General features: G+C 41.4%; 1 protein-coding gene across 1 annotated transcript in view; it reads right to left on the bottom strand.

The window, feature by feature from the left end:
• The window catches only part of LOC124616118 (synaptic vesicle glycoprotein 2A-like), a 197,792-nt gene that overhangs the window by 154,932 nt on the left and 28,004 nt on the right, over nt 1-14,856 (bottom strand). The window lies entirely within an intron of this gene.

Here is a 14,856-nt window from a genome sequence, read left to right on the forward strand (position 1 = left end):
TACATTTTCATGTTCCACTATTTACATTGACTGGGAATCAACAGCATGGTTTGAACCTACATTTTCATATCCTTGTTTCTGTACCTCTTATTCTTATTTTATGTGTTATTAATCACTGTTTAATATTAGTGCTTTGATATTGTTTAAGATACTTTTTTTCTGGTACTGGAAATTTGCCTACTGTAGTAGAGGCATGCTAAGTTTGTAACCATCTCACCAGGATGCACTAGTACACAGCAACTATTTCACCATCTACCATGACTTTCATTAATGATTAGATGCAACACAAGTATGAACACGTATTGTTACTTTCACATGCCATCAAGTTCCTTGCTTGCTAACAGTATTTGATGATGGTTTGGAGTAGATGACTCCGTGTTGGAATCAGATGCGAATTTCTCAATCTTCACTATCAGGTGTAGAATTGTAGGGTTCCCCTTAATAGGACAGGCATACAATAGATGCAGGAAGCGATTACTAGGGTTGTGGATTATATGTGGTGTTGACATGTTTTTTTGTTAGAGACACCACCCTCGGGATCAGCGATGAACTGGCTGCCAAAATTGAAGTTACATTGTGCACAGTATTCTCAGATAATGCTTCTCCTTGCAGATCAGATACAGAAATGGTTAATATGGTATTAGTAAACCACAGGAGCATGCAGTGCCCCAGAGTTAGTATCGCTTATTGAAGGTTATAATGCCCCGATAGTATCTGGAACATAAAGCTGGTTAAAGCCAGACGAGAATAGCAATGCAATCCCAAGTTCATGTTGGAATATTTATCATATGGATAGGCTAGTTGCCCATGGTGGCACCATATTTACTGAAGTCAATAGTTCGATAATATCTGGTGAGGTTATCACAGATTCAGAATATGAATTAATCTGTGTGAAGTTAAGCCTCAGAAAGTCTTCGGAAAGAGCTTACAGAATATGATTAATAATTTTCCCCATCATGCTTTCGTAATTGGCAGTGACTTCAACTTGCCAGGCATCATAAATGTTGGGAGAGTCATGCTATGAAAACTGGTGCCAGAGACAGGAGTTCGTGTGGCATTATTGTGAATTATAGTCCAAAAATTACTTCAAGCTGATAATTAGAGTACCAACTCATGAAGGTAAAGCATCTTAGACCTCTTTGCAAGAAACAGACCTGAATTTACCACATTAGTTAACACAGAGGAAGGTGTCACTGATCATATGGCCTTGACAGCAACTATGACTATGGGTTTTACAAGGAATGACGAACTGCAGAGTAACTGAGTAGTCAGCATCAAATATTCAATGATGACGATGAAATCAATCAATCTCTTTATTCATCCATTAACAATATACATTGTATGGATGTAGTCAATTAAAATATAATTTCTTATATTTCATTTGTTTCAAAATCTTGAATAATAAATACAAATATTTTATATCAGTATATATCAATAATATTACTTTTCCATGTTCAGATATTCTTCAATGTTATAAAAACTATGTGTTAGTAAAAATAGTTTAAGATCAACCTAAAATTTATGAAATTCTTTAATTTTCTTTATTGTAGCAGGCAGTGCACTATAAAGTATTTTGGGCTGGTAGTTCACACTTTTTTGGTAGAGCGCTCCTTTGTGGGTGTCTCTGTGATAATCATCTCTGTTCCTTGTTTCATGGTTATGAACCTGATTATTTAATGCTGAAAATTTCTGGTGAGTTTTCAGAAAGCAGACACATTTGTAGATGTATAAGCTAGGAAGAGACATTATTTTAAATTCTTTAAATATTTCTCTGCGTGACACTCTACAAGGAACCACTTTCATTATTCTAATATCTCTTTTTTGAAGTTTGAAAGCTTGTTTTGCCATACCTGTATTTTTCCAGAAGATCACACCATATCTAAGCAAACTGTTCATATAAGCGTAATAGGCACACACCAATGATTCAGTGTTGCAACAGTCCCAAAGCATTCTTAGCACACAGCAGCATTTACTTAGTATTTTATTCAAAATTTCTAGATGCTTTTTCCCATCTCAAGTGCTCATCCACCCATCTACCTAGGCGTTTTGTGTATGGAGCTTGTGCAATAACATAGTTCACTAACTCAGCTTTTACTCTTCCTCTAGCTTTACTTTTAATATTACTGAAATTCATCAATACTGTTTTATCCTTATTTATGATCAAAGCATTATCACTAAACCATTTTCCTGTCTCATTTACTGTCCGAGAGACACTCTGCTGTACATTATCCATGATATATCCTTTTACAAAAATGCTAGTGTCATTAGCAAACATCACCTTTTCTGCAACTGTCATATGGTTTGGCAAATTGTTTATATACACCAAGAACAACAGAGGGCCTAACACGGAACCCTGGGGCACTCCATAGCTAGTTTTTTTGAAATCTGAAAGATACTCTTTGCCTTCATAATGTATTTGTTCTTTCTGTTGTTTATCAGAGAGATAAGACTTAACCATTTGAAAGCAAGTCCCTGGACCCCATAAAATTCTAGTTTCATAAGCAATAAGTCATGGCTGATTAGATCAAACGCTTTAGATAACTCTAAGAATATTCCACAGCTTAATTCATTATTGTCCAAGGCATTTAGGACCATTTTCATGAATTGGAAGACTGCCGTTTCTGTGGATCTGTTCTTTCTAAACCCATTTTGAGTATTAGTCAGTATTTTATTTTTATTCAGGAAGTCAGCTATACTTTCATACATTACTCTTTCAATTACTTTAGAAAAACCTGACAATAATGACAGTGGATTACAATTATTGATGTCAACTGTACTATCCTTTACGTGAAGTGGCTTTATTATGGAGAGTTTTAGTTTTGATGGGAACACTCCTGTCCTGAAAGAAGTATTAATAATGTCAGTTAGGTGGATATCTATACTGGTAGAACTATGTTTGATTACCTTGTCTGGAATTCCATCAGTACCACAAGACATTTTATTTTTTAGTTTATTAATAGCATTTCTGATTTCACATTCTGTTACTGGGTACAGAAACATCATCTTTTCACAAGTTGGTACTTTTATGTTTTTGTTGTTTGAACTGCACAGACTTTAAATTAGGTTCGGTGCTATGTTCACATAATGTTCATTGAATATATTACCTATCTGTTGAGCACCTTCTATCACTTTACCCTCACTTTTAATTTTGAAATTATGGGTCTTGGTTTTACGTTTTCCTATGCTATTGTTTATAGCCTCCAAAAGCGATTTTGATTTATTCTTCCCTTGTCAATGTATGAACCATTGCTTAGCCTTTTTGCTGCCTGTAAAACTTTCCTATAGACCCTTCTATATTTCCTACAATGTGGTTTTATTGTTGTACTTATTTTAGCATGTTTGCTTAGGTTTCTAAGGGTGATTGTTAATTTTTTATCCCTTGTGTTACCCATGTGTTTGTCTTCTCACTAACTTAAATTCTTTTTAACGGGAATGCTACATCATAGCAATATTTATAATCAGTAAGAAAACTGTAAGACTTTTTGTCTACATCATCAGTTTCTTCTATGCCCCAGTGCACCCTTTTTAGCATACTATTAAAAACCATTATGTTGTTTGCATCAATAAATCTTCTTTTTACATATTTTTCAGGGACTGCATTTCTTATTTTTCTCATTCCTTGTCATTTTTAAAGCCTTATGTTCAGAAAAGCCTGTATCTACTACGTCAATATTGTACTCACATTGCGTGGAACACAAAAGGAAAATATTCAAAAGCATTGTTCAATATGCCTTGGACAAGTATGTTCCACACAAGGCCTTAACCCTTTCATGGGGTTCGGACATGATTTTAAACACTGCTAAGTGAGTTGCATACTTCTGCATAGTGCTGTCATCTGTTGGCAGCCCTTCTGAACTTGGAAAAAAATTGAAGCATTGAAGGCTGTGACTGGTGAAATGGGCTGCCGCATGGTTTTCATGCCGTAACTATTGGTTCTTGTGTCTCGAGATGGTTTTCGCCCGTTTCTTCCTGCTAAAATGGCTTTCGTAATTTTCTTGCTACTAAAAATGTCTGAAGTAACTATTTTTGCTAGTTTATGTTACTTGGATATTTACAGGCAATAACTACGTTTTCTAAAACTCATTTTTCAGTGTATTTACAATTAGCAGGACATATGTATCCCTGTGACCATTGTGTGGCTCTATATTGCGATACTGTAGTTCTCTTATTTCATACAAAAACAGTTTTTCTGTATATTTTTGTCCTAATGAAAGCACAGTGTGTGGTTTACAACAGTTACCTATAATTTTTATTACAGGCACTGTGAGACAGCGAATCCTGGGTTTTTATTTTCACTGCCAGATAACCCAGAAAACTCAGAAATTTAAGCTGATGACGATGATATTTGCAAAGATATTTCATTTTGTATTTGTTTATCTGCTCCAAGCATCTCATTATAAACGTGGACAGGCAGTCTTATAGAACAGATTGGTACCAACGTTGTATTAAATCCTGATTCATTGAATAGATGAAAACAACTGAAGTGAATTGTGAATAAAATGATGAAAGTGCTGAATCTACAGATACTGATTGGGATGATGATGTAACACAGTTTGAAGGACTAAATTTACCTTCAGTTCTTGAACCAAAATCAACAACAAACGTCACTTTGACAGACAATGAATTTGTGTATTTTGACCAATTATTTGATGATTCTACAATATAGCAGATCTGCTTTCAAACAAATCTGTATGCTGAACAGAAGAATAGTGCACTATGGAAAGAGCTCACAATTCAGGAAATTGTGGCATCTCTGACGCGAAATGACACTTCTTTGATTATTCTCTTTGGCTTCGCATTCTGTTCTTGTTCACTTGTGCTGTGTTTGACATCCATTTCTGTATTCGCTCTGTTCAGTGCCAAAATAAATCTTAATTCTTACCCTAAAAGTGTGTTATTACAGTTCTACGCCATGTATAACCCACAGTGGTGACCACGTCTTCAACATTGTGCTTTCGGGAATTAGTTTTTGCTTACTTTCATCAGTGATAGACAAAGTGTGTTGGCCCACATTGTCATGAAAACAATGGATCTACCAGTGTCATTTTGTGCAAGTGTGTCGCACCCTAGCAATTGTGTTTGTGTTTTTAATAGTGTTCCTAATGTACAGTTGGTTAAAAGTGAACGATTTTCTGGCCCCTGCCATGACAGTGACCACTTAACTGTTGCCAGCCCAACATAGCCACTGTCAAATGCTAACACGCAGCAGGGCCTGCCACCTGGACAGTGCATGCCACTCACCGACATAGTGATTCATGTGAAGGACTTTGTGTTTCACCCTTTGGTTAAGCAGTTGCCTTCTGGCTGGTTCGATGTGCAGATGCAGTTCGAGAGCTGTACACTCCGAAAGCTCATATGCCTGGGGTCACACATTCTTACTTGTCTGACATCATTGCACCCTCCAAACCTACCCCCGCCCCCCCACCTACCCCCCCCCCCCCCCCCCTGCACGGTGTCTCAGTGACACTGGTCGCCTCAGCCACGCTGGTTGGTGTGACCATCACTCCATTGTCACATCAAGATCGCTTTCGCCACTCCCACATTTCGTAACGGCACCGGCCATTTCTTCCTCGCCGCCTTCAGGATCAGCCCCCCCTTGGCTGTTACGTAACCGCCTTCCACTCGCTGTTATACTGGCACCGGCCATTACGACTGCGCATTGTCTGCCTCCAGGCCTGCAGTGGGATACATTGTGCTGCCAGTTGCGCCGGCCCACACCTCTTCGTGTGCTGCTTGCAGCACCCCCCCCCCCCCCCCCCCTCTCCCATGCAGACCTCGGGCGACACATTGCCCACCGCAACTGCACTCCTGGCGTCGGGGGCTCCCTCAACCTCCGACATGATGGATCTGCGCCTGCCTGTGCTACATCAACAAGTGTTACGCAGCAGATTTCCTAAGCTGCCTGGGGGATTACCTTGGCTGCATCTCTGCAGAACTGCTCCTGTCAACACAGCCTCCCTCTATGTCGAACTGCACCTTTGCTGCTGTTGGTTCCATGCGGATGCAGTTGGACCTACAGGACACACCTGCCCCTCTTTACAGGATCCTTCACATTGCATGGTCTTCGCACATTGCCCCCCATCGCCGTCAACACTGACTCAAAGGAAGGCCTAGGCGCTTGTTGGTGATGTCACGTCAGCTAGGCACGGCGAACGCCAGGTCTGTAGCTGGCAGAAACGCCTGGGCGTGCTAATCACTATAAATCTCTTATTTTTGGACAAAATGTTTGGTATTGTTTTGGATTCTGCAGTTTTATTTAGATGAAAGATTTTCTTAATATCGTAAAGCTACAAATAAAGATCATAGTTCTGTATTAATGAATCCTGTCGAAAAAAACGTAGATCAATATGAGAAGATGCTTTGCCCCATTGCAAGCTTCGGAAATTTTACATTCAAGTAACTATATTTACTTGATCCATTTTGTTATCGAAACTTACCCCAACCCCCTTAAAATTAACTCGTTGCTTTTATTTATTTATTTGTTTTCGTTTGACATCGTCACTGGAAATGTGAACTAATTTACATGTGTAAATGTCCAACTGTTGCCAGTCATTAGATTACAGTCGTTTTCAACGAAAGGAATTCTAAACAGGAAACAAAATAGCTTCATACATCCAAAATACTGCTGAGCTTAAACTTTTTCAACCATGCACATTAGAAAAGATAAATATTCCCCTCTTGCAACTGAAAGGAGAAACTTTATACGATAAAAAAAACTTTATTTGATAAAATGAGTATCTCTCTTTTGCCTCTTCTTCTGTCCCCCATCCCCTGCCCCAACGTGTTCAATCGAAAGATATTTCATTAAAATTCAGTGTTCCTCACCTCATAGCCAACCAAGATACCTAATGAAGAACACCATTATGTTCACAGTTTTTTGTAAAAGCAACCCAGTACAGACGTAACTTCCTCAGATTTACAAATAAGGTAAAGAAGCATGAATTCTGTTGCTGCTGGACCATGAAGTTGTTTTTGTATGTCAATCCTTAAAACAGGTGGAAATTTAAGTTCAGGGGTACACTATTTGTTAAGAACTGTAATGAATTGCTCAATTAATTGATTGCAAAAATCTCTCAGAACAATGTGTGTTGGTCAACTACCGCCAATAGTTTCACATTTTCCTGTGTCAGGGAGGGAGACACCACCATTATGAGTATTACTGCAACAGACCTGACGTTCGCCGTGCCTAGATGACGTGATGTCACGAACAAGCGCCGAGGCCTTCCTTTGAGTCGGTGTTGTCGCCGTCTCCTGCCAAGGTCCCGCCCACATCACTCCGGCCCAGTCCGGACGTTCATGTCCCCGCTTCGCGAGATCACTCACTTTCCGTGGCTACTGCACCACGTGGACAGCTGCTGTTGCCTACTGGCAACACTTTGTATATGCCATCCCGGCATTCCAAGGTCAGTCAACTGCCGCCGCTCGTGGCCCCCCTCCCCGCCCCTTCGCCCCACCATGCATGCCTCTCTTTGCAGGTCTTGGCAATCAGCCACAGCACCTGCCACCAAATCCAAACCACGGATGGCCCTCCCATACTCCCATACATCACAAAGTTTGATGTCTGAACATTACAAAATTGTTGTGAGCAAAAGAGATAGTTCAGGATTTACTGGATGCAGGTGTGCTCCAACCTTCTGACAGCAACTGGTCCTCTCCCATCCACCTGGTGCCTAAGAAAGATGGTTCACTCTGCATGTGCGGCGACTACAGTTCCCTTAATGCTAGTACTATTACAGACAACTATCTGATTCCTCATATACGGGATTTCACACAGTTACTGCATGACTCGAAGCTCTTTTCTGTATTGGACTGTTCGAAGGCATATCACCAAATTCTGAGGCATGCGACATTCCAAAAACGGCAGTCATTACACCTTTCGACCTTTTTGAATTCTGTTTCATGCCATATGGTTTAAAACTGCTGGACAGATGTGGCAACGTTGCATTGATTCGATTTTGCTGCCACTTCCTTTCGATTTTGCCTATTTGGATGACATACTTATCTTTTCCTCGTCTGTGGAGGAACACAAATTTCACCTTGACGCAGTTTGTGCGGCTCTTGCAACCAACGGCGCGGTTATTAACGATGACAAATTGCAGCTCTGTTCCAAATCTGTTACTTTCTATGGCCATTCTGTCTCAGCTGACGGCCTCCGCCCTACTGACTCACGAATCGCAAACATCCTCGCTCTCCCTCTCCCTGAGGATTACGCGCAACTACGCTGTTTCCTATGGATGGTGAACTTTTATTGGCGACATATACCTCGGGCTGCCTCCATCCAGTCAGCTCTAACCGATGCTCTCTCCGGCAAAAATACAATCGTAAAGTGTAAACTGGACTGGACGAGGCCCATGCTGGATGCTTTCAGCAATTTGAAATCGGCCATTGCGCAGGCTATCACTCTCACGCACCCCAACCCTGAGGTGCGGATTTCTATTATACCGATGCTAGCGAGTTGGTGGTAGATGCTGTCATCCAACAGCACACTGCAGACTCAACACAGCTGCTGCATTTTTTCTCAAAAAAGCTTATGAGGAGTCAATGTAAATGGTTAGTCTTTGACTGTTGGCTCCGCATGGTTTATGAGGCAGTCAAACATTACATGAGTGACGTCGAAGGACATGCTTTCACAATCTATTCTGATCATAAACCTCTTGTTGACGTTATCTGCAACCCGGTGAAAGATCTCCCACCGCACTGCTTCTGGCATGTGGACTTTATTTGCCAACATTCTTTGGGCGCTTGTTACATCTGGGGTGCAGAAAACATAGTTGCTGGCTACCTCTTCTGCATTTTGATGATCTTTACCCCATTGACCTTAGAGGAACTAGTGCAGCTTCAGGCCAAAGATGCAGACACACGAAGTCTGCTATCGGACTATGGTTCTTCACTCATCATCAAACCTATTGCCCTGCACGGGTCATGAGTTCCTATCATCTGTGACGTTTCTATTGGTTCGCCCCACCCCTCGGTGCCTTCCCTCCTTTGGCATGGGATTTTCTACGCTTTACATAATCTTGCTCACCTTGGAACGAGACAACCACACGCCTCGTAACCGAATGCTTCATCTGGCCAAATGTGCGGCACGATTGCACTCGTGGTCACGCGCTTGCATTCCTTGTCAATGGAGCAAAGTGAGCAGACATGCGCAACCACCTTTAGACGTCCCCAGGGGCCGCCTGTGCCACATGCACATTGACATGGTCGGTCCTCTCCCCCTTTCCGAGGGATACAAATACATCCTTTCCGTGATCGACCGTGTCACCCGTTAGGTTGAGGTGGTACCCATGGTGAGCATTACAGCTGAGACAATCACTCGTGCATTCATTTTGGCGTGGGTAGCTAGCTTTGGTAGCCCCCTCTCACTTACCACGGACCAGGGCTGCCAGTTCGAGTCATCGCTTTTCACTCGCCTGTGTCAGTTGTGTAGGGTGGCGAAATTTTACACGATTGCATACCATCCACAGGCCAATGGACTAGTCGAGCAGTGGCACAGAACATTAAAAGCTGCACTTATGTGCCATAGTGCGCTTTCGTCTGAGGCTCTGCCATGGGAATTGCTGCTCCGCGCACAAGGAGGACCTCAATGCTTCGCTGGTGGAGGTCCTGTAGGGTGAACCGCTCGTCCTGCCTGCCAGATTTGTTGAGGACACTTCTCTGACAGATGCTACTGACCTGCCGGCCCTCGTTGAATGAGTGTTTGCTCATGTGGTCTGCCTTCGCCTGCCTCTACCTTGCATGCACACGATGCCACAGTTGTTTGCTCATAAGGACTTGAATTCTTCCGATTTCATCATGTTGCAGGATGACCCTGTTTGTGCATCTCTGCAATCTCCACTCTCCAGCCTGAAAAACATATTATGCCATGGGGTCAATACATTCATGATTCTACTCAACGGCCCTCTGAGTCCAGTTTCAGTACAACGTTTAAACCCTGTGTGGTCCCTCCCAGAGCCACTCCTCGCCGCTGCCTGCCGACTTGCCTCCACTGATGCCTCGCCTGCCGCCGCCGCCTCTGTGGCCCGCGTTGACTCACCACCATCTGTGCAGCTGCCCACCATGCAAGACCATGATGACAATATGCCCGAGCTGCACACTTCACACACTGGACACTGCCTCCGCCCACCGTGCTGGCATGAAGATTTTTTTTTTTTGACATGTGCAAGCTACATCTAGCTCTGCTCTGCACTGCCGGGGGAGGGGAGGGGGGGGGGGGGGCTCTGTGACGTCTCTGATGTGAAGTGACACTTCTTTGATTATTCTCTTTGGCTTTGCATCCCGTCCTTGTTCACTCGCGCCATGTTTGACATCCATTTCTGTATTCACTCTGTTCAGTGCCAAAATAAATGTTAATTCTCACTCTAAAACTGTGTTATTACAGTTCTACACCAGGTATAACCCACAAATTAAAAACTATTCTGGCATGATAATAGTAATGGGTATCCATCAGTTATCTGATGCAGCCAGTTACTGGAACTCAGACCCATAACTAAATGTAAATGCAATATCTAATGTTCTGCCACTTACTTGCTGTAAGAAAATAATAGAGAACTTTCACTGCAATGATAATTTGTTTCAGCCAGCAAAAAATGATTGAAGTTATGACACGCTGTATAAAACCATTTATATTGGTGCTAAACATAAACTGTTTAAAAGTTTGTCACCTGTCTATTTCACTGCTTGTTGATGAGTCGATGGAAGCATCAAAGGTAGAACAAGTTTTAAACAGTACATGCCAGTGAAACTCATCAAAAGAGGTTACAAAATTTGGTGCCTTGCTGATTCAGACACAGGTTTCATTGCAAATTTTTAAGTTTAGACAGGTAAATCTGATGCCAGTGGAAGGGAATTCAAAGGCTGCCAGATGTGTGAAAGAGTTGTGTTGGAATTGTGTAAACCTTTTTCATCTCCAATACAATTGTTGTTTTTGAAAATTTCTTTACGACTTTTAGACTGATGAAAGTACTGTGATAAAAGGGCTTTATAGCTGTGGTACTGTCATAGGAGACAGAAAAGGACTACCTGAAATTTTCTCGAGTTAATTACCTTGTCTAAGCCCTGGAGAATTCACATTTGCTGTCATCAGAAGAAAACTACAGGATAGATCAACAATTAGGATTTCATGTCCTGTTGTAGTACATGTTTATAAAAGTACTATGGCTGGAGTAAACAGTTTTGATGAGCTAAGAGAATGATTCATGATTGGCAGGCTATCAGTGAAATGGTGGAACAGACTTTTTTTTTTATTAAAAAAAAAATTTTTTTTTATTTTTTTATTTTTATTTATTTTTTTTTTTTTTTTTTTTGTCTTGGCCATTGTCAACTCCTATATATTATTTAAACTCTCAAGAAGAAAAACAGACCAGCTATCATTTTGAATGAGATTGGCAACACAGCTGATAAATGGATTTTCACCTAGAGTGACCAAGGGTCCATCACCTGCCTTCTATTCCAGTAAAAGAGATGTCACTACTATGCTAGAGGAAGTCAGGCTTATGAATGTCAGGAGTCATATTCCAAAGGAACTTTAGGCCAGGAAGTGGTGTAGGTTTTGCAGTACAGAAGAGACTGAAAAATGGACAAACTATGAGTGTGTATGCTCTTCCTGTAATGTTCCACTCTGTATTTCACCTTGCTTTGACATATTTCACGAAAAGTAAATAATGTTCACTAACTTGTACCCATAATGTGCCATTCTATATTTCAACCTGGTTTCACAAATTTCATGTAAAGTAACTGATGTTCTATTACACTGAAGCGCCAAAGAAACTGGTATAGGCATGCATATTCAAATACAGAGATCTGTAAACAGCCAGAATGCAGTGCTACAATCGCAACGCCTATATAAAACAAGTGCCTTTTGCAGTTGTTAGATTGGTACTTCTGCTGCAATTGCAGGTTATCAAGATTTAAGTGAGTTTGAACGTTGTTTTATAGTCAGCACACGAGCAATGGGACACATATCTCTGAGGTAGCGATGAAGTAGGGATTTTCCTGTATGACCATAACACAAGTGTACCATGAATATCAGGAATCCAGTAAAACATCAAATCTCTGACATCCCTGCGGCTGGGAAAAGGTCCTGCAACAATGGGACCAACAACAACTGAAGAGAATCATTCAACATACCAAAAATTCAACCCTTCAGCAAATTGCTGCAGATTTCAATGCTGAGGCATCAACAAGTGTCAGCATGTTAATCATTCAACAAAACATCTTTGATGTGGGCTTTTGGTGCTGAAAGCCCACTCGTGTACCCTTGATGACTGCATGACACAAAGCTTTACACTTTGCCTGGGCTCATAAACACTGACAATGGACTGTTGTTGACTGGAAACATGTTGTCTGGTCAGACGAGTCTTGTTTCAAATTGCATCGAGTGGATGGACGTGTACGGGTATGGAGACAACCTCACGAATCCATGGACCCTGCATGTCAGCAGGAGACTGTTCAAGCTGGTGTAGGCCCTGTGATGGTGTGGAGTGTGTGCAGTTGGAGTGATATGGGACCCCTGATGCATCTAGATATGACTATGACAGGTTATACATATGGAAGCATCCTGTCCGATCATCTGCATCCATTCATGTCCATTGTGCATTCCAATGGACTTCGGTGATTTCAGCAGGACAATGTGATACCCCACACATCCAGTATTGCTACAAAGTGGCTGCAAGAACACTCTTTTAAGTTTAAACACTTCTGTTGGCCACCTAGCTGCCAAACATGAACATTATTGAGCATATCTGGGATGCCTTGCAACATGCTGTTCAGAAAAGATCTCCACCCCTTTGTACTCTTACGGATCTATGGATAGCCCTGCAGGATTTGTGGAATCAGTCCCCTCCAGCACTACTTCAGACATTACTCGAGTCCACGCCATGTCGTGTTGTGGCACTTCTGTGTGCTCATGGGGATCCTACATGATATTAGACAGGTCTACCAGTTTCTTTGGCTCTTCAGTGTATATGAATGTATGGTGTCTGTTACTTTTGGACATGTCTCAAAGAACAGACACCACACATTCATATAATTTGGTAGGCCTAGCTGGGCAATGAATCCACCTTCTTCAGTGCAGATGCACAAACACACCCGACCTCCTGTGGGAATCTCAGAAGAGTGAATATGGAGGAAAAGGACTGGGGCTGTGGATAGATGAGAATGTGGATCGGCCATGAGGTGAGCTGAGATAGTCCATGCAGGCGCCATAACTCTGTGTCCCATCAAAGAACAGACACCACACATTCATATAATTTGGTAGGCCTAGCTGGGCAATGAATCCACCTTCTTCAGTGCAGATGCACAAATACGCCCGACCTCCTGTGGGAATCTCAGAAGAGTGAATATGGAGGAAAAGGACTGGGGCTGTGGATAGATGAGAGTGTGGATCGGCCATGAGGCGAGCCGAGATAGCCCATGCAGGCACAATTACTCTGTGTCCCGGGATGGTGCAGTGGTTACTGGACCTGTATAGTAAGCAAGAGATCCCAGGTTCGACTCCTGGTCTGGTACACATGATCACTCATTGCTGCCAATTCTGTATAATGTCCCAGTGCAACTGACAGAAGTGATCCCTCCCCTCTCCTTTCCTTTCTTCCCCTCTTCATCTTCAATTTACATATAATTAATGTTCACTAACTTGCAAAATTTATTTTTATTGGAAATAATAATGGATTCAACATGTATATGTAATGGGAAAAATAACAAATTTATTAATCCATTGAATAATGTTAAATACTGGTGCAAGTAAGCCCTGCTTGTAAGTGTAGTATTAAAATGTAGTGATTTCATTTCGAGAAAAAACGGTCTGAGAAATGATCAGTGGGACATATGCATCCCACATTTTTTTTGGAGAAATGGTATATGTAAAATTTTTTGAGGAAGATATTTGTAATCGTAACCCAAATCAAATTCTGTAGCAGTTGAGGTAACTTAAGAAATTCTAAGAAATGAGTGAAAACCATGAAAGGGTTAAGGGGCGGGAAAGACCCACTGTAGTTTAATAACCATTAGAAAACTGCTCCATGAACAAAGAGAGCTTCATCTCAGATTCAAGAGAAGTCAAAACCAAGTTGATAAACAAAAACCGAATAACTGAACATCACCCATTGGGATATTTTGTGATCTTTCGAAGGCTTTTTATTGCGTGAATCATGAAATTCTTCTATATAAGCTTAAGTATTGTGGATTGAGTGGGGCAGTGCACAAATGGTTTAATTCATACGTAACTGGAAGAATGCAGAAGGTTGAAATTAACAGTGCAGGTAGTCTGCAAAAATAGGCAGAGTCCTCCAACTGGGAAAGTCTCAAGAATAGTGTCCCACAGGGTTCAGTCCTGGGTCCCCTATTCTTCTTAATATATATTAAAGACTTGCCACTCTGTATTCATGGAGATGCAAAGTTAGTTCTTTTTGCTGATGAAAGAAGTATAGTTATCACACCCAAGAAGAAAGAATCAGCTGAGGAAATTGCAAATAATGTCTTTCAAAAAATTATTAAGTGGTTCTCTGCAAATGGTCTCTACTAAATTTTGAGAATACACAGTTTATACAAATTTGTACAGTAAATGGCATAACTCCATTGATAAATATAGACTATGAACGGAAGTCTGTGGCTAAGGTAGAATACTCAAAATTTCTGGGTGTGTGCATTGATGAGAAATTGAATTTGAAGAAACGCATCTATGATCCGCTGAAACAGTCAGTTTCAGCTACTTATGCTATAGGTTTATTGCAAATTTTGGTGATACACATATCAGTAAATTAGCCTACTATGCCTATTTTCATTCGGCAGTCGGAGTGGCCGAGCAGTTCTAGGCGCTCTAGTCTGGAACCGCGCGACTGCTACGGTCGCAGGTTC

Source organism: Schistocerca americana, chromosome 5 (assembly GCF_021461395.2).
Source record: "Schistocerca americana isolate TAMUIC-IGC-003095 chromosome 5, iqSchAmer2.1, whole genome shotgun sequence".
Classification (NCBI taxonomy): domain Eukaryota; kingdom Metazoa; phylum Arthropoda; class Insecta; order Orthoptera; family Acrididae; genus Schistocerca; species Schistocerca americana.